Source organism: Helianthus annuus, chromosome 10 (genome assembly GCF_002127325.2).
Source record: "Helianthus annuus cultivar XRQ/B chromosome 10, HanXRQr2.0-SUNRISE, whole genome shotgun sequence".
NCBI lineage: Eukaryota > Viridiplantae > Streptophyta > Magnoliopsida > Asterales > Asteraceae > Helianthus > Helianthus annuus.
The window spans coordinates 120385387-120410527 of NC_035442.2; the positions used below are offsets into that span (position 1 = coordinate 120385387).

Consider the following 25141-nt stretch of genomic DNA (forward strand, 5'->3'; position numbering starts at 1 on the left):
GTACATTGCTCATGGTATGCTTGATTAGTATAACTACTGTTGTTTGAACACGTGCGTGCTTACTCTGTCCTACTATCGTACTTTCGCGAACCTCTCTCACACGTGTTACTCTTATTATGAAGAACCATGTCTGGACGCGTTAACATGACACAAGCCCAGTTGACGGCTTTGATCAACGAGCGAGTTGCCGCAGCGCTCGCAGCTGCACACGCAGGAGGTATATCCTGCAGTCCGAAATTGTTCTAGGATCATTTGGATCCTACTCTCGTGAACCAACCTTTGTGTTAAACTCTGTCTTTTCTTTCACCTACCTTAGGTCAATATGCTCAGGCACCGGTGTGCACTTTTAAGACCTTTATGGACTGTCGACCCACTACTTTTAGCGGAACTGAAGGAGCAGTAGGTCTCCTACACTGGTTTGAGAAACTGGAGTCTGTGTTCGAAATGTGTGAATGCCCTGAAGCGCGCAGGGTAAAGTATGCTACTGGTACTCTCGAGGGTTTGGCTCTCACGTGGTGGAATGCTCAAGTGCAAATGTTAGGGTTGGTTGCTGCCAACGCCACCCCATGGGAAACCTTCAAGGAAATGATCAGGGAGGAATACTGCAGTCGTGACGACATTCACAAACTGGAAGATGAGTTCTACAATCTCAAGATGTCGGGGTCAGAAATTGAGGCATACACTAAGAGATCGCATGAGCTTGCCTTGTTGTGTCCTACTATGGTGGATCCTCCGTATAAGCGAATTGAACTTTATCTCAAGGGCTTGGTGCCAGAGATCCAAAGTCATGTGACTTCAGCGAACTTGACTACTATCCAGCAGGTTGTACAGTTGGCTCACCGTCTTACTGATCAAGCGGTGGAGCAGAACAAGTTACCGAAGCGTATAGGTGCTGCAACTACTTCTGGTGCTTCTAGTGGGGATAAACGGAAATGGGATGGAACTTCAAGCAGGGGTTCAACTTCGGTGCAAACTCAGTCTCAGCAGAGAAAGACGGACGATCACAAGAGCCCCAGTCAGCAATCGTCCGGTGGTCAAAGTCATGGTGGGTACAAAGGAAATCACCCCAAGTGCAATCGTTGCAACTTACACCACAGTGGGCCATGCACCAGGGGCAACTGTCATCGGTGCAACAAGCCTGGTCATGTTGCAAAGGATTGCAGGAGCGCATACCCCGCCAATCAAAATCGTCAGCAACCTCAGCAGAACCAGCGACAGCAGCAGGGTAACAACAAAGGGTGCTTTCAGTGTGGAGCTGAAGGCCACTTCAAGAAAGATTGTCCCCAACTGAACCAGAACAACAACAACAACCAGGGGAATGGTAACAATGGGAACAACAACAACAACAATGGTGCTAGGGGACGTGTGTTCGTGATTGGTCAAGGTGAAGCAAGGAATGATCCCAACGTGGTGACGGGTAAGTTCCTTCTCGACGACTTTTATGTTACAGTCTTATTTGATTCGGGTGCCGATACTAGCTATGTGTCACTAGAAGTTAGTAAGATGCTTAAGCGTATTCCTACACCCCTGAGCGACAAGCACACTGTAGAGCTAGCTAATGGTAAGAGTTTGGAAGCCTCACACGTAGTCAAGGGTTGCCAGCTTATTCTCGCTAATCAGACCTTCTCTATCGACCTTATTCCTATTGCCTTGGGTAGTTTCGACGTTGTCATTGGGATGGATTGGTTGTCCCAACACCGAGCAGAGATTCTTTGCAACGAGAAGATCGTTCGTATTCCTGGTTTAGGTAGTGAACCTCTCATGATTCGTGGCGACAAGAGAAGTGCTGTTGAGAACATCATCTCTCTTCTTAAGGCCCAGAAATGCTTACGAAAGGGCCACACTGCGATTTTGGCTCTAGTTACTGACACCACAGAGAAAGAGAAGAAGTTAGAAGATTTTCCCGTTGTACGCGACTATCCTGAGGTATTCCCTGAGGAATTACCTGGTCTTCCGCCCCATCGCCAAGTCGAGTTTCAGATTGATTTAGCTCCTGGAGCCGCGCCTGTAGCCCGTGCACCTTATCGTTTAGCTCCATCAGAGTTGGAAGAACTCTCCACGCAACTACAAGAACTCCTGGGTAAAGGTTTTATTCGTCCTAGCTCATCGCCTTGGGGAGCTCCAGTGCTTTTTGTGAAAAAGAAGGATGGTACCTTCAGAATGTGTATCGACTATCGCGAACTCAACAAGGTGACTGTGAAGAATCGTTATCCTCTACCGCGTATTGACGACTTGTTCGACCAGTTGCAGGGGTCGAGCTACTACTCAAAGATCGATCTGAGATCGGGATATCACCAGTTGAGAGTTCGAGAAGAAGATGTCTCTAAGACGGCCTTTAGGACTCGATATGGGCACTATGAGTTTTTGGTCATGCCGTTTGGGCTGACGAACGCACCGGCAGTTTTTATGGATTTGATGAACCGAGTCTGCAAGCCGTACCTGGACAAGTTTGTTATAGTCTTTATCGACGACATCCTGATCTATTCTAAGAGCAAAGAAGAGCACGAACAGCATCTACGACTTATTTTGGAACTCCTTCGGAAGGAACAGCTTTACGCGAAGTTCTCGAAATGCGACTTCTGGCTTCGAGAGGTCCATTTCCTAGGGCATGTGGTGAACAAGGATGGGATTCACGTTGATCCATCCAAAGTGGAATCTATTAAGAACTGGCCTGCGCCCCGCACACCAAAGGAGATTCGCCAATTTTTGGGATTGGCAGGTTACTACAGGAGATTCATTAAGGATTTTTCTAAGATCGCGCAGCCTCTCACGTTGTTAACACAGAAAGGCGTTGTTTATCATTGGGGAAATGCACAAGAGTTAGCTTTTCAACATCTAAAGGATAGACTTTGTAGTGCACCTATCCTTTCACTGCCAGAAGGCACAGACGATTTTGTGGTTTACTGTGATGCATCAATTCAGGGTCTTGGTTGTGTATTGATGCAACGAGATAAAGTCATAGCCTACGCCTCACGACAACTCAAAGTTCACGAGAAGAACTACACGACACATGATTTAGAGCTGGGAGCTGTTGTTTTCGCACTTAAGTTATGGCGGCATTACCTTTACGGAACCAAGTGCGCCATCTACACTGACCACAGGAGTCTAGAGCACATATTCAAGCAGAAGGAACTGAATATGCGGCAACGACGATGGGTCGAGCTGCTGAACGACTACGAGTGCTCTATCAGATATCACCCGGGCAAGGCCAATGTAGTGGCAGACGCCCTCAGTCGAAAGGACACTACGCCTAAGCGCGTAAGAGCTTTACAACTCACGATCCATTCTAGTCTACCTTCGCAAATACGAGCTGCTCAGATAGAAGCACTGAAACCAGAAAACGTTAGAGCCGAAGCTCTACGCGGGTCAAGACAACGTTTAGAACAGAAGGAAGACGGTGCTTATTATGTAACAGGACGCATTTGGGTCCCACTCTATGGTGATTTACGAGAACTTGTGATGGATGAAGCACACAAATCCCGCTACTCGGTACACCCTGGTTCGGACAAGATGTACCACGATATTAAAACTACGTATTGGTGGCCTAGCATGAAGGCCCACATAGCAACTTATGTCAGCAAGTGTTTGACTTGTGCGCGAGTCAAGACGGAATATCAGAAACCTTCAGGCCTACTTCAGCAACCAGAGATACCACAATGGAAATGGGAGCAAATTTCCATGGATTTTGTTACTGGCCTACCTAGATCACAGTGCGGAAACGATACTATCTGGGTGATCGTGGATCGACTCACGAAATCCGCACACTTCTTGGCAATCAAGGAGACGGATAAGTTCTCCACTCTAGCGGAAATATACCTCAAGGAAGTTGTTTCGAGGCACGGGGTGCCCACCTCTATTATCTCTGATCGAGATGCACGTTTTACTTCGGAACTGTGGCAGGCAATGCACAAGTCTTTTGGCTCACGTCTTGATATGAGCACAGCGTATCACCCACAGACGGACGGGCAGTCCGAACGCACTATCCAGACATTAGAAGACATGCTTCGTGCGTGCGTAATCGACTTTGGCAACAGTTGGGAAAGACATCTGCCACTCGTGGAATTTTCGTATAATAACAGCTACCACACCAGCATTAAAGCTGCTCCGTTTGAGGCATTGTACGGACGTAAATGCCGGTCACCCCTCTGTTGGGCAGAGGTGGGGGATAGTCAAATCACTGGTCCAGAACATGTGGTAGACACTACTGAGCGGATTGCTCAAATACGACAACGCATGGCGGCCGCTCGTGACCGTCAGAAGGCCTACGCCGATAAGGGCAGGAAACCACTTGAGCTCCAGGTTGGGGAGCGGGTATTACTCAAAGTTTCACCCTGGAAGGGTGTGGTTCGTTTTGGTAAACGCGGCAAACTCAACCCACGGTACGTTGGACCTTTCGAAATTCTTGAGAAAATAGGCAAGGTGGCCTACCGACTGAAATTACCAGCAGAACTCGGGGCAGTTCACAACGTTTTTCATGTGTCAAATCTGAAGAAGTGTCTGTCAGATGAGACGCACGTAGTTCCTCTAAAGGAACTCACGATCGACGAACAGTTGAAATTCGTCGAAGAACCTGTCGAGATCACGGACCGGGATGTTAAGGTCCTCAAGAGCACTAGAATACCTCTTGTTCGAGTTCGTTGGAACTCACGTCGCGGCCCAGAGTTTACCTGGGAGCGCGAAGATCGGATGAAACAAAAGTATCCCCAACTGTTTGAGAACAGTACAAACGCTACTGAGGCTGAAGCTACGGAATTTCGGGACGAAATTCCAGATCAACGGGGGGTGGATGTGACACCCCAGGAAAACCGGGAAAACCTTACAACTTGACTAGCTTCCTCAGTGAGTGCCATCAAATTTCGGGACGAAATTTCTTTCAACTTGGGGATGATGTGACAACCCGAAACCTAGAACCTTCGTTGTGTCTTGATGCGATATGCTTGTACGTTATGTGATTAGTTGAATGATTAAACTAAATGATAACGTGAACCTTTTTACATGATATGTGCTTGTTATGTGTGCATTGTTTATATTTATATGTATTATAAGTGAACCGAGAACCCAACCCGAGAACAAAGAACCCGACCGAGAATAAGGAACCCGACTCGAGACCATGAGGTCTCGAGTGAACTTGGGCCGAGAACCTTTGGCCGGTTGGGCCATTTGGGCCGTAACCCCCACTCGAAACCCATGAAGGGTGCATCACTTGAACTAGCCTATATAAACCAACCTTAGTTAACTTTGCCATTTTGTTGAACAAAAACACACACACACTTCTACCTTCTCTCTCACTAGAACTCTAGCACACAAACACTTCATCATTCTCGGATTTGGACTTGGATCGGCTCACACACACACCCGGTTGGAAGCTTTTCACACACCCTCGAAACCCATAACCGGTTAGTGTTCTTGATGTTTTGTTGAATGTTAGTGTGTTCATGTTATGTTGATGTTTTGTTGATTGTTTATACATGAGAAATGTTTTGCTACTTGTTAACAAATGATGATATTGTATGTACAATGTTAATAATCGGATAACATATCTTCATTTCGGATATATGGCATGTAGAGTTGTGATATCTTGTGTTAAATAGAGTTTAAACTACTAGATTTGATGATTCATGAAATCGGTTTACATATGTCATGAAATCGGTTTATAATAGAGACAAGCTTGTGTTGTTATGCTCAAAAGTTTAATGGTTGTTCATAGTTTGGTTGAATAAGTGTTAAAAATGTTATAATCTTGATGAATATGTGTTTGAATATGTGAAGAACACTTTGAATACTAGTTAAGATATGAAAACCCTTGTGATTTTGATCCACTTTGACCACTAACCTGATTAGGAAAACATGTTAGTGAAATTCTATTGGTAGTTTCCTGATTTGGGCCTGATTATAATGTACCATTAATCTGACTATATCTGCATCAGCACCTGAACGTGAAAATGACAGCATACCGACTCGCAATCGCCCAGTTGCGACTCGCAACCACAGCGTGATCACGCGGTTGCGACTCGCAACCATAACAGGACAAGCCGAGACCACAGGTTACGAGTCCCGTTGCGACTCGAGACCTTAGCATGATGAACCGAGACCATGGTTGCGACACCGGTTGCGACTCGCAACCACCTGAGACCAGCACAAACAGCATGACTCGAGACCATGCTTGCGAGTCCGGTTGCGACTCGAGACCACACTTTTGGGCCTTAGTTAATGGGCCAGACTGATGGGCTTCTGTGTTAACTGTTAATACGTATATTGGGCTTAGATAGAACTTGTGGGTCAAATGTGATACTGTGCACTGTGGATAAACTGCCATGACTTAAACTGTATGCCGTAACTGCTACTTGTACGTACACTGCTTGGTTTGAATCTGATTATACGTGATATCCGTGTTAGGATGTTATTGACTACTTGCGACTTGATTGACTTTCTGTGATTAACTGCCGAGCAAACCAAGGTGAGTTCACACCCTCTACAAAGCATGGGATTCCCTGGGTTGGGAACTGGGTTAAGGAACGTGGATTCCTCGTCCTCCTTGGGTAGGACGTCAGCGGTTCAGGAATGTGATTCCTCGTCCGGATGGACGGATAAACGTACTAGACTAAAACTCTATCACGAAGTCCCTCCTTTTTGTATCGACTAATCGCCGGGCCAATGGCGAGCGGGTCATTAGTTAGATAGCGCTATTTAGGTCTGACAAGCCTCACACCGTGCCGCAGAGGACGGGCGTGAACTAATGGATCTGGGGCACGTCAATGATGATAGACATTGATGTTTTCAGGGCACATAAACATGACTACAGTCAGCAGTCGATATGGAAACGAGTCTAGTGTACGCATGGGGTAGCCCCCACGGCCGAAATGCCTGATAACTACATGGGGTAGCCCCCACGGCCGGAGTGCCGGAGTAACTGGGAACGAACATGTCACGTTTTTAAACTATGGGGTAACCCCCACGGCAGGATGCCAGTTAAAGGAAACTGTTTTCGGAATAACTAAAACAAACGCCCACCCGTGAACTCACTCAACTAGTTGTTGACTCGTTACTACATGCTTTGCAGGACCATAGGTACTCAGTGGGAGCTTGCATGGAGGAGGATCGTTGTGGGACAGGGATTGCTACATGCTATGTTAAACTTGAAACTTTTGAACTTATGTTATAACTTTAAACTTATGCTTCCGCTTGCAACTTAAACTTATTTGTTTTGGAACACCAATCGTATTGGTTAAACTTTTATAATTACTTATATGCTTGTTCAGTATGATTGGTGGCTGGATCCTGGTCAGTCACGCCTCCAAGCGGTAGTACTCCGCAAGTGGGATTTTGGGGGTGTGACATGGAACAAACCCTTGCTCGTCCCCTCCTTCCCTTGATCGACCAGACACACCAAGTGGTGTGTTTGGTAATTTTTGTTACTATTTCAGCATTTAACTTTCATGTTTTGGCAAGTTTAGTCCCTCACTTATCACTTAGTTTTTAATTACTATTGTTTTAACCAAGTGTAAGTTATTTCAAGACTTGTGGTTTTAACTAGGTTAAAATTTCTACATGGTTATTTCTTGTTTATGAAATCCTTAAATTTCTAATATAAAGATTTATATTTTCGGGGTGTTACACATTATTGCTTTTGCTAACATCAAAGAGGTGAACGAAAACCTTCGGGATAAAATCTTAGCTGATGAAGTCAAATTTGAAAGATCTCTAAAAGAACTTAAAAACAAATTGGCTGAAAAAGAGAAAGAGATTAGCAGCATGAAAGAAGAGCAGAGCATAACCAAAACCCAACTCCAAACTTTGGTAGAAAAATACCAAGTTTGCAAAAAGGATTTAGAGTCCACCCAGATCACATGTGAGAGATGGGTGGAATCATGCAAAGTGTATGAGGTTATGCTTGAAAAACAGATAAAGAGCAATGTGAAATTTGGGGTTGGTTATAGAAAACATGATGATGAAAACACTGCTTTTGGAAAATCTGTTCCAACCACTGATGTACTCACTGAGTTCATCCCCACAAACAAGAATGGCCAAGAAGTAAAAATCACTGACAAACTTGGTAACAAAATCACACTTGACAGACCAATGGGATCCTCTACTTTTGAGGAGCTTGAAGATCATCAGTTTAAACCAAAATGGTCTGATGAGTGTGATATTCTTGAAAATTTCAAGCCAATGGACTTTACATCAACTGATGGTGTTAAAGCTCCAAAAGCTAAAGTCATACCTCTCAAGGACATCCCAGCAGTGGTTAAAACCTCTGCTGCAAAGGAGTCTGAAAAGAGAAAGAAGAAAGAAAAAATTGATAACTTGGTTTGTGAATTCTGTGAGAAAAGGAATCATCTAACAAAAGACTGTTTCCACTTAAAAGCTTATGATTTAAACAGAATAAGTGTCATTGTTTCAGCTGAAAGTTGCATTGTTTGTGGTAAAACAAACCACAAAACTCAAGCATGTGTGTATCTCAAAAACTTTGATGTGAAAAAGAATGAGTACATTGCTAAAACATCCTTGAGTCCATCATCATCATCACCATCTGTCAAATTCACCAAGAAACAACCACTGTTTGTACCAGTTCAAACAGCTATCACAAAACAGCTGAACCAAACATCTGTCAAAAGAGATGTTCAGGTTACTGATGCACCCGCTGCCAATCAGGTCAGAAAAGGCAAGGAAAAACAGTCCTACCAAAGGATTCCACACGTTTATGAGGCCTACAAAAGGCCCTCTAAACCTAGAGTGAATAGGCATCCTTTTGGTTATCAGCAGGTGATTGGTCAAGACCCCCAACAGTGGTTAGCAAGAAACAGTACTAAAACTGTCTAAACCCCTGACCTAACCACTGTTCATCACTCTGCATCCATACCAGACACTGTTGAAACCCCATCCAAAGCCCTGTTGGCTTTGGAGCCCTTAATGAACTAATCCTTTTACTTCATGTGCAGGGAGCTTTTGCATGCTTTGATAGTCTTTGGTATGTAGATAGTGGAGGCTCCAGGCACATGACAGGATGTAAAGCCCTCCTCAAAGACTTTAAAATCCATGGAGGGGGTGATATATCCTTTGGGAATAATAGTAAAGGGAAAGTTCTAGGGTCTGGTACAGTGCAATCTGGAAATGTAAAATTTGAAAATGTCAATCTGATAGACAATCTAAAATTCAACCTTCTGAGTGTATCACAAATGAGTGACAAAGGGTTTGGGTCATTCTTCACAAAAGATTGTTGTAGGATTGTTGGACCAGAAATGGTCAAAAAGATTGAAGCAATAATCAAAACTGGTCAAACTAAACTTGTTGCTCAAAGAAGTGGCAATGTTTATGTTGTTGATATGTCAAAAGAGTGTCCCAGAGCTGATGCCTGTCTGTTCTCAACTGCCTCTAACAAAGAGACAGAACTTTGGCACAGAAGGCTGGGGCACACAAATCTTAAGACAATCACTGAAATTTCAAAAAATGGTTTGGTGAGAGGCATACCACAAAAATTGTTTTCATGTCCTGAACATTGCATTTCCTGTTTAAAAGGAAAACAGCATAAAAGTTCTTACAAGTCCATTGAAGAGTCCAAAACAACCCAGTGTTTGCAAATGCTACACATGGATTTGTTTGGCCCAGTTCAAGTCATGAGCCTCAAGAAGAAAAGATATTGTTTGGTTATTGTTGATGACTTTTCTAGGTTTACATGGACTTTCTTTTTACACTCAAAAGATGAGACTGCAGGCATTTTGCAAGACTTTGTGACACAGATTGAAAAGCAATTTGACCTTCCAGTGAAAAGCTTCAGGAGTGACAATGGCACAGAATTTAAAAATAAGGAGTTGGATGCTTTCTGTGTGAAGAAAGGGATTGTAAGGCAGTACAGCATCCCTAGAACACCAGAGCAAAATGGGGTTGTTGAAAGAAAGAACCGAACTTTGATTGAGGCTGCCAGAACTATGCTTGCAGATTCAGGTTTGCCATTAACTTTCTGGGCAGAGGCAGTAAACACTGCTTGCTATGTCCAGAACAGAGTTTTAATAAACCCCAAGCACAAAAAGACTGCTTATGAAATTCTGTATAAAATCAAACCATTGATCTCATATTTCAAGGTGTTTGGCTGCCCATGCTTTATTTTGAACTTAAAAGATTCCATTTCAAAATTTGCAGTCAAAATTGATTGTGGTTATCATCTGGGATACTCAACCACTGCCAAGGCATACAAAGTGTTCAATACATAGACCAAGGCAGTGGAGGAGACTTTGAATGTAAAGTTCAATGAACTTTCATCAATGAAAATCCTAGCAAATCCTGCAGATCTGTTTGATCTTGAAAAATTTACTTTTGAAAATACTGCTTTCAAGACTAACAGTGCAGGTCCATCAGAGGATACAACACCAGACTATGGGTATGAAATCATCATCCCTCAAAGGTCTGCCACAAAGGGAAAAGCACCAGCTGTTCAAAACAGTTGTCAAAGCTCAACCACTGCTACCTCAACAGTTGTTGACCAAAGTAGCCATCCACCACTGCTTCCACATCCTTAAACACTGCTGACAAAAGTCCTCAAACAGTGGATAAAAGTCAGCAGTTGTCCACTTCATTACCTCCTATTCCACCACCTTCTGAAGCCACTGCTGGGTCATCAAAGTCACCAGCAGTGGTTAGCTCAGATGATACACATTTGCAGCCTTCACCAACAAATGCCATCATACCATACCAAGGAGACTTAATCTTCTTGAGATCTCACCCACCTGATCAAATCATTGGCAACATCAATGAAGGGGTGCTCACAAGAAGCCAAACCCAAAACATTTGTCTTTTTGTTGGCTTTCTATCACTCCATCAGCCAGTCAAGTACCAAGAGGCACTGAAAGACAACAACTGGGTAGAAGCCATGCAAGAGGAGCTCCAACAGTTTAAAAGACAACAAGTATGGGAGCTTGTACCACTACCAGAAGAGGTTAGTCCCATTGGCACAAAGTGGGTCTTCAAGAACAAAACTGATGAAAGGGGCATTGTTGTCAAGAATAAAGCCAGGCTTGTGGTTCAAAGTTACAGACAAGAAGAGGGGATTGATTATGATGAAACATTCGCCCCTATTGCAAGGTTGGAAGCCATTAGACTGTTCCTGGCCTTTGCTGTCAACCACAACATGAAGGTGTTTCAAATGGATATCAAAAGTGCTTTCCTCTATGGTACAATTCAAGAAGAGTGTATGTATGTCAACCTCCAGGTTTTGAGGATCCATTTTATCATGATCATCTCTATAGGCTAAACAAAGCCTTGTATGGCCTGAAACAAGCACCAAGGGCCTGGTATAAAACTCTATCCAACTTCCTACTCTCAAATGGTTTCAAAAGAGGTACCATTGATAAAACACTGTTTCTTAAATGGAGAGGGAAGGATTTAATGATTGTCCAAATTTATGTGGATGACATTATTTTTGGAAGCACATGTAACAAAATGTGTGAAGAGTTTAGAGAACTCATGACAGCTGAGTTTGAAATGAGTGCAATGGGTGAGCTGCAATGCTTTCTTGGTCTCCAAGTACAGCAAATGCAAAATGGAACTTTCATTCATCAAAGCAAATATGCTAAAGAACTTTTGACCAAATTTGATATGAATGATTGTAAACCATGCAGCACACCCATGGCAACAAATAAGCTGGTCATGTCTGATGAAAAGGATGAGCTGATTGACCAAACACTCTATAGAAGCATAATTGGGTCTTTATTGTACCTAACTGCATCTAGACCAGACATCATGTTTGCAACATGTGTCTGTGCAAGAAGTCAATCAGCTCCCAGAAAATCAAATCTCATTGCTGTAAAAAGGATCTTCAGATACATAAAAGGTGCTCCCACACTTGGTATCTGGTATCCTGCTAATGGGAACATCAAGCTTTCAGGTTTTTCAGACAATGACTTTGCTGGATGTCACACCACAAGGAAGTCCACTTCAGGAGGGTGCCAGTTTCTAGGTGATTGCCTAGTTTCTTGGCAAAGTAAAAAGCAAGCAGCAGTTTCAACATCCACTGCTGAGGCTGAATACATTGCTGCTGCAAGCTGTACAGCCCAACTCTTGTGGCTTCAAAATCAGTTACTGGATTTTGGTATCACTGCCTTAAAACACCACTCATGTTGGACAGCCAGGCAGCAGAAAATATCATCAAAAATCCAGTTTCCCACTCTACCACCAAACACATCAACATTAGACATCACTTTGTGAGGGATTGCTATGAAAAAGTTTGATTTCTCTGCATCATGTCCCAACTAAAGACCAGCTGGCAGATGTACTCACAAAAGCACTTGATACAACCACTTTGGAAAGCTTGGTCTCTAGGATTGGGATGCTGAACATGGAATAACAAGCAACATCTTGTTTTTCTTTGAATAAAAGCAACAAAATGTTTTCAGAAAATAAAAAATCCATCCTTAAAAATAGCTAACAATGAAATTTTCATTAAAATCCTTAAAAGTCTGCCATAACCACTGATTGTTCAAAATTCTGCTCTACTTCAAAAGTCTGTCCACTGCTGAAAGTCAACCCCTGTTCTCTCATTTCTTTGATAATTTCTGTTGTTCAAAAGCAGTGTCTTATCCACTGATATGCTATCCACTGATAGTGAAAATCATCCACTGCTTCCTTACCACTGCCTTCATCTGTCATCTTCATCAAAGTACTGTCCTTCACTTTCACCAGGGGTTGTCACGTGGGCAGTACATAGTGGTCAGACCTTTTGTAACGGCTGCCACGTCAGCATTCACTTTCTTCCCTATAAAAATCCCCCACTCACCACCAAAACAGGGTTTTACTATCGAATTGAATTCTTAAAAAATTCTCTTCTCAAAGCAGTTTTTCATCTCATCCTTCACAAATTTCTTCGATCATTCTATTCAAAAATGACAAAATCGAAGCCATCCGCAAAACCCACATCCAAATCATCATCGAAAACAGCCTCTCAAAAGGCAATCTCCACTGAAATCCCATATAAATCATCTCACAATCTCCTGGGTCTTCTCACAAAACTAGGAACCACCAATGTTTTCGATTCCATCATTAACACCATGGCAAAATCAAAGTACAAAACTTTGTTCCCCGCCAATGCATCAATCTATTTGGAGACCCAAAGGGAGTTCTGGAAGAATGCAACCCTTGAAAACCAAGGAGACATTGCAACCACCATACACTCTTCTATAAAGGGTAAAGCTATCCAAATCACGCCACAATCCATTTCAAAGGTCTTTCAACTCGATGATCAGGAAGGTAAAACTTCTTTCACTAAAAACGAGTTACAAACTGACTTCATTGAAAGAGGGTATGAAGCCACAATGATGAAGAAACTTACCTTACAAAAAGGTTATTTTCCTTCTGCAACCAGATTTTTATTTCATGCCTTCCTACTATGTGTTTCAAACAAAACCACTTCTTTCAATGAAATCCCTTTAAAGATTCAAAATCTGGGATATGCAATTCTTCAAGAAGAAAATTTTAACTACTCTCGGGAAATCTTTAAAGATTTGGTTAATAATGTTGAAACAAAGTCATTCTTACTGTTTCCAAGGTTTTTAAGTTACTATTTTGAAAAGAAATTCAGTAAGAATGATTTAACTGCAATAAATCAAGGTGAGTATACTCAAATAAACAGCTTAACAACTGAAACTTTTTCAAGAATGTTAGCACCTTGCAAAACACAAGCAGAGGTGCCTGAGCAGAATTTAGCAGCTACCACTGCTCCTCAGGTATCTGCTGCTGAGCCCACTGCTCAAGGTGATCAAAGCAGCAGACCAACTGTTTTGAAACCCACACCTACAAATCCCAAAAAGCCAAACAAAAAAAAATCAAAAACTCCCCAAACCAATCAAAACGGCAACTCTGGAGGATGAGATACCAGAGCTACTGCCTGTGACAACACAAATGTCACAAGAAACCACTGCTGCTACTTCCTCACAGCAGTTGGTACAAATATCTCAACCCATAACCAAAACTCCTCCTACTTCTTCACAAAAAGAACAGGTTGTACACATAGGGCCACCACATTATGATGCTCTGGAAACACTCGTTTCCATCATCCACAGCCCAATGCCCGAGGCAATTTCTCTTTCTACACCCCACCTCACATCCACAATTCCACCAAAAACACAACTTTTGTTGGATGCAATAGATTTGAACCAGGCATTACTCAGTCCTTCTCAATCACTTGTTAATGAGAATATGCCTCAACAACTGACTGAGCCTGATGTATCATTCCTTGCTAACCCACCAACACAACCTGAGGAGGTTACACCCCTTAAGTTACAAGTAACTCTTGGTGGTCATCCAAGTGAAGCAGCCACTACAACTGTTGAACCCACTGGTTTACAGTTGGACAGTGGTTACATCAATAAGACTTCCTTAGAGGCAATTCCTTTTATAGCACCTCTGCCAACCACCAGTGGATTTATTTATCCTACTGGCAACATCAAAAGATTGTCAAGTGTTGAAGGGAGAAGACCCCAGTACCAAGAAAAAGGGGCATCAGTGGTTAATGTTTGGAGCATACTCCCTACCTCTACCACTGATAAAACCACTGTTAGTGGGAAATCAGATGATCCCATTAAATTGGGTGATGATTTAAAATATCAGGATTTGACGGAACGAATTGAAAAGTTGGATACATCTGTTGCAGATCTTAAAAACATGCTACAGCAGGTGTTGAAAACTCAAAAGATGCAATCCACTGTTGTTCCACCTCAAGCACCTGCTCCACAACAGGCACCTGCTACAAATGAGCTCTGGAATCTATTTCAACCTTTTCTCCATCATCAAGCACAAATAGCAGATCAGCAACATGAAAAACATGTTCAACAGCTGAGAAATGCAATGGAGTCAAGGTTCAAGAACACTCAGGCTGATCTAAAGGCTCTCAAAACTCAGATCATGCACACCACTGGAACTGCTCCTCCAACAATTCTCTTCATTGATCAACTTCCCCCAGATAATGCCAAAAAGGGGGAGAAAATTCAGGAGTGGAAAAAGAAGGGAATAGAGGATGGTCTCTACATTGAACTTGAAAATGCAAACATGACCAAACAGATCCCTTTACCAGATGGAAGCAAGAAAATTGATGTGACCACAAATGCACTGGCAGAAGCAGTTGCAAGTGTAAAAAGGGATAGAGAGGCCAAAAGGAAAGCCAGGGTGAATTATCCGGATCAAGGTACTTCAGGGTCAAAAGATGATGAAAATCTTGTTGATGAAAAGAAGAAGCCTACAAGAAGAGTAAGGCTACCCAAATCCATTCCAACCAGACGTTCAAAGTCTGTTCCAAAACCACCACCTAAAACAGCTGTTGTAACTCCTGTTGTACCCACTACTGTTGGTACTTCAGTGGTTTCAACATCTGCTCCCACTTCAACACACACCACTTCAACACACACTACATCCACTGCCTTATCACCATCACCACTAAAAAAAAATCACCTCCTGCCAAAAGGCAGAAGACAGCAGTTGTTACAACATCTGCTGTAAAGACAACAGTGGTTGGAACACCAGTTGTTTCAACAACTGTTAGTCAATCACAAATCACTGCCACTACATCCTCCACCACTGTTCCATCCAAAACATCATCAGCCCCTCCTCAAACAAAGAGGAGAAGGCTAATTCTCAAAGATGATGACACTTCACCATCTCAAACATCTTCAAAATCTTTAGCTCTTGTCACAATACCAAAACCAGTTACTCTCTCTTCAGTTCGAATGCACAAGCCCTTACCTCCTGCAGGTGTTCAGTTTCCTCTTGAACTAGCAGCTGTTAGAGAAGAAATAAAATCTTTTTACTATGAGGATGACCCTGCCAAAAGGAGTTTGCCATCAATAAGAGGATATCCCTGGCCTAAAAATGTTGATGAATATTTGAAGATCCAGGCCAAGCAAGCAGAGGATATCTCAAAAAGAAGCACACAAGGGAAATCTGACAAAGAAATTTCTAGTAACTATCAATATCTGCTCACACATGCTCGTTTTGTAAACCATGTATCGTATTAATTCGTATCGCGGTCTCCCAGACATGTGTACGAAGATTAGTGGGGGCTTCCCATGTGTTACTAGACCGTGTGTATCGACTGCTACGAAAATGTAAGAGGTGCCCTAAGTCAATGTCTATCAGCATCGACCCTTTGCCCATAGTCCATTAGTACACGCCCGTTCGAACGACACGGTGTGAGGTTTGTTAAACCTAATAGCGTTATTAACTAATGACCCGATCGCCATAGGCCCCGGCGATTAAGTCGATATAATGAGGGACTTCATGATAGAGGTTTGGTCCAGTGTGTATACTTGGCATCCTACCCACGGAGGATGGTTGTAATTACCGTTTAGTTCATTTACCCATTCCCAACCCTTGGGAATCCCATGCCTTGGAAAGAGTGTGAACTCACCTTGTTTGCTCGGTATGTTAAATTATATGCTCGTAAGTAATCAATCACGTCCTATAGTTATGCATGGATTCACAATCAATTTACATTCACAAAGTACGACTGACAATCAAGATCATCACGTACATGCAAGTAACAACTACACCTAGCATTTAACAGTTATACAAGTTCACGCAAGTCACGCTTATCATTTAACATCAGTCAGCTAACCCAGTTAACTCTTAACAGAATTAAACTAGGTTACTGTGTCGTTTACCCACTCGACGAAACACCCCTGTTTCGTCGTTACTTCCCTTCGACGAAACACCCACTGTTTCGTCGTGTTTGTTTCGTCGTGTTTGTTTCGTCATAATTGGTTTCGGCGAAACGTATTTGTTTCGTCATGTCAGTTTCACCGTCATACGTTTCGTCAAAATGTCAGTTACGTCACATAACAGTTTCGTAAAACACATAAACCCTAACTACCATCATCAACATCCTCAATCATACAGTAATCATTCAGCACAGTAATCATCGATCTAATCATCATGAAATCCACTCATCATCCAAATTATACTACAACAACCAACATCTAGCATGAAACCCTAAGTCACGAGATAACCATATGCAGCCTAGATCACGACATGTGTGAATCCGATGATCATATTCTATAAACACAACGCCACTGATAACATACCAAGTCAACATCAACCAATACATCACCCTCATAAGTCGGTCAATTATCATAAGCCAACCCTACTCTACATCGGACCAATAATCAAAAATCATACAAGTCATGCATTCACAGATCATCATAACATTCATCAATTCATAAACAAATAAGCACTAGCGATGACTAACCGATCCGAGAGATGATCTAACAATTACAGGCGGTGATCGAGCTTCAAAGGATGGGTGTGGCCGTCGGGTTTCAAGAATGTGTCTAGGGTTTGCAAACTGGTAACTGATGAGTTTATACGTAACCCTAAGTTAATATATGATCGCGTATACGAGTTGGGCCCTTACTGGGCTTCGGCGAATCATGGGCCAGCGAAACACTTTATTTCGTCGAGGAGGTTGTGACGAAACAACCTCTGTTTCGTCGGGATGTACTTGGCGAAACGCACTTGTTTCGTCGGGTTGGTTCGGGGTGTAACAATTTAAGGTTTTTAACTTTTAAACAGATTACATGTTATATCACCAAACATATAAATGCAACAATCACATAACGTCACAACATATAACAAACATATACGGTTACAAAGCAAACAAATCGTGTAATTAAACACTTAAACAGTTAACGTGCAATTAATGCGGAAGTAGAATCTTGGAAACTCGAGTTGTCACATAACCCATTCACTCAATTACTCCCTCATGTTTGCTTTACTTCCCTTTTTGTCACAACTAAATTCCTACTACAAACTTATACTTTATCTATTTTTAAATGGATTATTTAATAAAGGTTAGTTAAACCGCTTTATACCATATATCATGGAAACATACTAGGGAATTTGACATTTCGGTTTTTGGGGCGTTACACCAGCATTCTGAGAACAATTTGGATCCTGAACTAGTTTGTTATTAATCGATTATTTCTATGTTGAATGGATATTTTGAAGGAATATTCTTTCATAATGATTATTGAGAGACTTGAACCTATTGTAGAGTTAGCTGAAGAGTAACGTTGGAAGCCAGCAACGGTCGAGGACCTCTCAAGATCCCGGGAATCTCGGAGTTATTATTAGGATTTGTTTTAACTTGTATTATAAATGGGCTTGATCAGATTGGCTAAGACACAACACACACTCGCTACAAACACTCATAACACTCACACATACGAAATTCTCAGTTGTAACACTTAGATTCGATCGATCAAGCCACAATTCATATTAATTTTAGTGTAGCTGCATAGTTTACAGCTCCCGGGTTTTTTGTGCCGGAGATCATCTTCCCCAAGAGAGTTAAGGGCTTTTTCCCCGTAACATATCACATTTTTTTATTATTATCATCATTTTCATAAGTGTTTTCCATAAATCCAAGATTCTCTTAAGTTAAGCTCATTTCCAGAACTAAGGATCCTCACGAAAAACATAGGATCCTTAATACAAAATACAACATTTCCACAAGCACCAAACTTCACATTCACATTTTGGTTATTAAATTTGTTTAACAAATTTTTACCAAAACAGTCATCAATGGTATGGTACTGGTAGTAATTGTGTAAATTTCAAACTATGCATTAAAGTTACGTTACTTTGAAAAGTAAAAAAAAGTTGCGACTTTAATGGAACCATTTATAAACTTATTTACAATTCCTTGAAAATTTTCTTTAATTTCAAAACATAAACTAAATAATTTGTAAATTATAGTTACTAGCTATATAAATTAATATTTTGAGTTAGCCGTGTGATGTGCGTGAAGTGTGTTATATTTTTAGATATATATTTAAGCCCTTTTTACACTTTTAGCCAAGTTTTAAATTTATAAAACACGATATTCACTAACACTAAACACACATATGGGAAAGTGCACCCATCGTGGACGTAGTATAGTGTTGGTAAGATACCGAGGTCGTCCAAGGACACAAGAGCTTTTAATACCGGTTTATCCTCAACGTCTAATCAAATCAAAAAGTGAGAAAAATGTTTTAAACTAAGAAAAATAAAAGCTAACTAAATGCTGAAAATAAAAATAAAATAAAAACAGATAGACAAGATGAATCACTTGGATCCGACACGTGTATTAGTATAACCTTTGATTATTTTCGCACTTTTGCACTTGTTTAAGAGATTATCTTGCTTATTGTAGTAGGCCCCTCTTTTGAAGGCGACGTTACCCTCAACCCAGTAGTTTGAGTCAGCAAGGATACAATCCTAAAGGGTCGGATTATTGAAAGATAATGAATTAAGTTATTAATGCAAATTGTGGTAGGCCCCGCTTTTGGCGGTGACGTTACCCTCGGCTAAGTAGTCTGAGTCAGCAGGGATACAGTCCTAAATAGCCGGGTTATAGTATTAATAGTAGTTAACTTATGAGGGGGTCAAAGAGTTTGGATCCCCGCCATCCAATACCTATGGGCATTGAAGGAGATCCTACTAAATTTGACCCAGGTCCCAAGCAGGACCTCTAAACGCTGAACAAGGGCAAGACCCTTACCAAACCGTTCCCTTAACCCCCGACCAGGTAGCCAACATACCTCCATATAGACCGTGGAGATATGAATGGTGAAAATCTTTTATTTTATATAGACAGTAAAATAATGCCAAGACACCACGGACAAACGATAAGGAAAGATCACCTTCAACATAAGTAACTAGTTATTAAAGTCATTAATACAAAACCAAATAAAAAGTGCAAAAGATTAAAAATAAAAAGTATTATACTAAACACTTGTCTTCACCAAGTGATGTAAGAGACTTAGGCAAACATGGCCTTGATTGTCAAGAACTCTTACGATCAATCTTGGATCCCGAGACGACTCACACACTCTATGATGGACAATGGATGATGGTGGTGGATGATGGTGTTATGGTGGTGGTGGGTGGTGGATGAAGTGTGAGAGAGGTGGTGTGCCAAGGGATGAGAGAGAATGAAGCCAAGCTCCTCTATTTATAGGCTGAACAGAAGGCTGGACACGGCCCCGTGTCCGCTGGACACGGCCCCATGCCCGTCTGACATTCTCTCACTTCATTAATTGTAATTGCGAATTACAATTAATGCACCTGCTGTACTTTCACCACGCCCCCGTGCTCGCTGGACACGGCCCCGTGGTGGGCAATGGAAGCTTCTACTGGTTTGTCTTTTCTGCTGCTTCCTGGGCACGCCCCCGTGTTCGCTGGACACGGGGCGTGTTCAGACTCTGTTTCTTCTCCTTTGCCTTGGGAGGTGCCGTTGAGGGTCCGGGCAGTCCACTTTTGTTCCTTTTCTTGTATTTATGGTAGAATTAGTTGTCTTTATGCTTCTTTTGTGATTTTGAGCTCATTTCATCCTGAAAATACAAAAGGAAGACAAAAACACTCTTTTTCCAACATTAGTACTTAAAAAGGGTTAGTTTTATGCCTTAATTGATGTGATTTATATGTTGCATTTTACACACATCAAATACCCCCACACTTGAACTTTTGCTTGTCCTCAAGCAAAACTCTTTAAATGTGGCTTACACTCCCAAATGGAATAGGTAGAAGAGAAGTTTTTTAGCTTGTCCTAGAGTGTCGGGAATCCAAGGTTTTTATAGGTTTTATTTTTATTTATTTACAATCATATTCGTTATGATTTATTTTGAACGTTTCATAAGATGAATTACTTATTTGGGCATAACATGCGTTATTAAAATTCCATTTATATACAAGTTCACATACCTCACGGGAGATCACTCAACACTCGGCCGAAGGTGTATATTTTTAGTGAATCACTCGAGAGCGGCACGGAACTTACGCCTTCCATAGGCTTTCCAAGCAATCAATCCTCCTCCTTTTTAACTTTTTACCTTTGTAAATATTAAGAGGACTTTTGGGGTGAAGGGTTAGGCTTGGGTTAAAGGTGGGTGGTTGGTTAGTGGTTAGTAAAAAGGGCGAAAATTGTAACAAGCGTCGGTTTTCGTGAAATACCTTGTTTTTAGTGACTTTTTATTTTGAAGTATTTCTCCAAACAAGCTTTTTTTATAGCTTTTGTTTGTTTTTGACTTCATCATCATTTTTTTTTTTTTGATCGTCACTTAAAAATGTGAGTTTACGAAAAAGCGAGCTTGTTACTAAAATAAAGGATGAAAAATAAAAAGTTTTTGGTGGGTAAAAAGGGTTTTGGGGTAATGAAATGAAAGGTTTAGGCTCAAAGGGGCTAACTAGGGGGATTTTGGGTAGGTAAAAAAAAATGAAAAATAATGGTTTTGAAAGAAAAATGGTTAGTCCTAATGCCTCCATCATTTACTTACTTGGGTTTAAGTTGGTAAGGACCGGGAATGTATCATCGTGGCAAGTTCTAGATTTGTAAGAACCAAGCGGCTATTCACACAAGAAACGAAGAATGAGCATTTAGTCTAAATATGTATATTTTTATGCTCAATAAAGGCTCAAAACTCACTTTTGTGGGAATGGGTTTTTATGTGATCAAGTATATATAATCGAATTTTTAACTAAGCTTGTCATGCCGTTTCATAATTTTCTTATGTTGGTTCTTTTTTATCATGACGCTATCGGTTGTAAACTTGTAAAAATATAACCTTTTTAGAACTTGTTATTCCCAACTTAAACTAAGACAAGTAAATAAAAAAATGAAAAAGTTTTTGAAAAAAATTTGGGGTGTTTAGCGGTTCCAATAGAGTTTTGTGTAAGGCTTGTGTTTAGGATTTTGCAAAATTTCAAGGTTTTAGCATCCCCCCACACTTAAATTACACATTGTCCTCAATGTGTCCAAAAATAAAGTTTTTGGTTGATTAGAATGTGTAAAAGTGGGTTAAAAAGCAAAGATTTATGTTACTGGCATCCTGGACACGGCCCCGTGTTGACCGGGCACGGCCCCGTGGTCAAGTGCCAGTAACAAAAATTTACAGAATTGAAACAGAAGCCTGGACACGGGGGCGTGTTCGCTGAACATGGCCCGTGTCCAGTTACCTGAACTGGGTGATTTTCTGCAGGGGGCTCAGCACGGGGCCGTGTTGGTTGGGCACGGCCCGTGTTGAGCCTTCTTTGATGGAGATTTTTGTCGGGTTGCTCTGTTCTTCGTGCATGGTTCCATTTTTCTCGTTCCCTTTTTCATCCATTACCACCATGAGTGTGTTTTATTCTGCAAAAACTAAAAGATTAAACTAAACTAAGGATAGATCCGCGGAATGCCTCCGTGGTGCGCCACGTTTATAAGGGTCCTTGGCTAGACCCGATTCCAGGTTATATATCTTCTGAGTGGAGTGCCTTGCTTCCCAAGTTACACCGTCGGAGAGCGGCATCCAAGCTTGAATCAATAACCTTCATGTAATTGACTGGGTCGTCGTCCTCTATTCTCTTCCCAACTCCGAACTTCACCTCATCATCCCCATACCTCAAAGTCAGTGTCCCGTCATTCATGTCTACCACTGCTTGTGCTGTGGCAAGGAAGGGTCTCCCTAGTATAAGGGGGACCTCGGTGTCTTCCTCCATGTCGAGTATGACAAAGTCAACTGGATAAACGAATCTGCTTACCCTTACCAAGACATTCTCGATGACACCTTGTGGGAACTTGACTGATCGATCAGCGAGTTGTATGCTTATTTTTGTAGGGCTCGTGGTTCCCAAGCCAAGCCTTTTGAACATCGATGAGGGCATGAGGTTAATGCTAGCCCCTAAGTCGGCCAAGGCATTGCGAACGGGTGATTCCCCTATTGAGCATGGAATCGTGAAACTTCCGGGATCGATTTTCTTTTGGGGTAGTTTATTGAGTACGAGGGCAGAGCATTCTTCGCCTAAATTAACTAATTGCAAATTTTCAATTTTCTTTTTATGTGTAAGGAAGTCCCTCATAAATTTAGAGTATTTGGGCATTTGGGTTAGGACTTCGATAAAAGGAATATTGACATGCAATTGTTTTAACAGACTTTCGAATTTTGCGAACTGCTCATTGGTCTTTTGACGAATTAACCTACCAGGGTACGGAACTCGAGGAGCCTTGGTAGGCTCTGGTGATGGGGGAGAGTTCTTTTCCTGCAGATGTGTTGGCATTGTTTCTTCCGCAGGTGGAGGTACTTCTACAGGCCCTACGGTGCGGTTTTGTAGTGTGATGAGGTGAACTTGCGCCTTTGGGTTTGTTTCGGTATTGCTAGGTAATGCGCCTTGCGGTCTCTCGGAAAAATTTTGTGCTAGTTGATTTATTTGTTTTTCTATGTTTTGAATGCTAGCTTGTTGATTCCTAAAATTAGATTCTAATTGTAGAAATCTTTCCGAGTTTTTCTTATCAGTGTCAGAGACGAGGCGAGATATAGTATCTTCGAGCCTTTCTCGTCCACCTTGTTGTTGAGTGAAATTTTGTGACTCATTTCTTGATTGCTGAAAGTTTGTTCGTTGGGTTTGTTGGTTACTACTATTGCCGGTTTCCCTCCAACCAAGGTTTGGGTGGTTTCGCCATCCTTGGTTGTAAGTTCCCGTTGGAGGACCCGACGGCCTAGGTCTATTATCAATGTAGTTTACCATTTCTTGTTGATCGTCCGTTTCTTTCATGCAACTCCAATTTTCATGTGACCCACCACACCCTTCACAAGCCATAACCGAGACTGTTTTTGTCATTTCTAATTTTTTTATTTTTGAAGAAAGGGCCTCGATTTGGGCTTGTAAAGAAGTGCTTTCGTCGACCTTATGGGCGCCCGGGGCGATAGACTTATTTCCCCGGGGAGTGTGCCATTGAAAATTGGTTTGAGCAATTTCCTCAATCTGATTATATATTTCGTGTGGGCGTCGATTACCTAAAAGTCCCCCGGAGCTAGAATCAAGTGTCTGCCTAGTGTGTGGCAACAATCCATTGTAGAAAGTGGATACTTGTTGCCATATTGCGAGGCCGTGATGGGGACACTTTCGTAATAGCTCCTTGAACCTTTCCCAAGTTTCATATAAGGATTCCCCGTCCTCTTGTGAGTATGTATTAATTTCAGCCATTAATTTAGCAGTTTTAGCAGGAGGGAAATACTTATATAGAAATTTTTGGGCTAGTTCATCCCAGGTGTTTACCGATCCAGCTGGGAGGGTGTTGAGCCAAGCTTTCGCTCGGTCTTTTAGTGAGAATGGAAACATACGGAGGCGGATGGCGTCGTTTGATGCTCCATTGATCCGAAAGGTATCACATATTTCTAAGAAATTAGTTATATGTAGATGAGGATCCTCGTCCGCAAGCCCGTGGAAGGTTGCGGAGTTTTGGAGCATTTGTATCAAATGCGGTCGAAGTTCGAAGTTATTGGCTTCGACATTCGGAGCATTGATAGCGGCGCCTAGATTACCTACGGTGGGCCGTAGATAATCCATAAGGGTACGTTGGTCCGCCATTGGGGGTGGGTCACCCGAAACCTTCTCTTGGTTTTTGGCTTTTAACCTTTTTCTGAGAAAGCGTTCGGGTTCTTCTAGCGGTTCCTTTATGTCTTTATTGGAACTGGAGCTCATACACTACGTGAGGATGGCGTCGGGTTCCAAGTCCTGCAATAAAAACAGAAAAGAATGTTGGTCAGAAGGTTCACCACGGCCCCGTGTTGAGCGAACACGGCCCCGTGGTCGGAATTACAGTGGTTGTTTTTCAGATCCCAGTTACTGGAAGTTGGACACGGCCCCGTGTTGCACCGGCACGGCCCCGTGGTCAGCCTTCTGTAACTTGAAAAACAAAAACTGCCAGTAACGATGCTGAGCACGGCCCATGTCCGACCAGGCACGGCCCCGTGCTGAGCTCTGCAGAAGCTGAAAATCTAAGAAAAAATCCTAAAAAATTAAAGAAAAATAAAAATATGATTAGGCCGTTGATTCCTAACTTTCTTAAAATCCTTGTGTCCCCGGCAGCGGCGCCAAAAACTTGATGTGCGTGAAGTGTGTTATATTTTTAGATATATATTTATGCCCTTTTTACACTTTTAGCCAAGTTTTAAATTTATAAAACACGATATTCACTAACACTAAACACACATATGGGCAAGTGCACCCATCGTGGACGTAGTATAGTGTTGGTAAGATACCGAGGTCGTCCAAGGACACAAGAGCTTTTAATACCGGTTTATCCTCAACGTCTAATCAAATCAAAAAGTGAGAAAAATGTTTTAAACTAAGAAAAATAAAAGCT

At 41.9% G+C, this 25141-nt stretch overlaps 1 non-coding gene across 1 annotated transcript; it reads left to right on the top strand.

Moving 5' to 3' along the window:
- The first annotated feature begins 23878 nt into the window (after positions 1-23878).
- On the top strand, positions 23879-23985 carry LOC118483609. The gene has a single exon (XR_004870896.1). It is a non-coding gene; the product is annotated as a small nucleolar RNA R71 (small nucleolar RNA).
- Positions 23986-25141: the final 1156 nt, after the last annotated feature.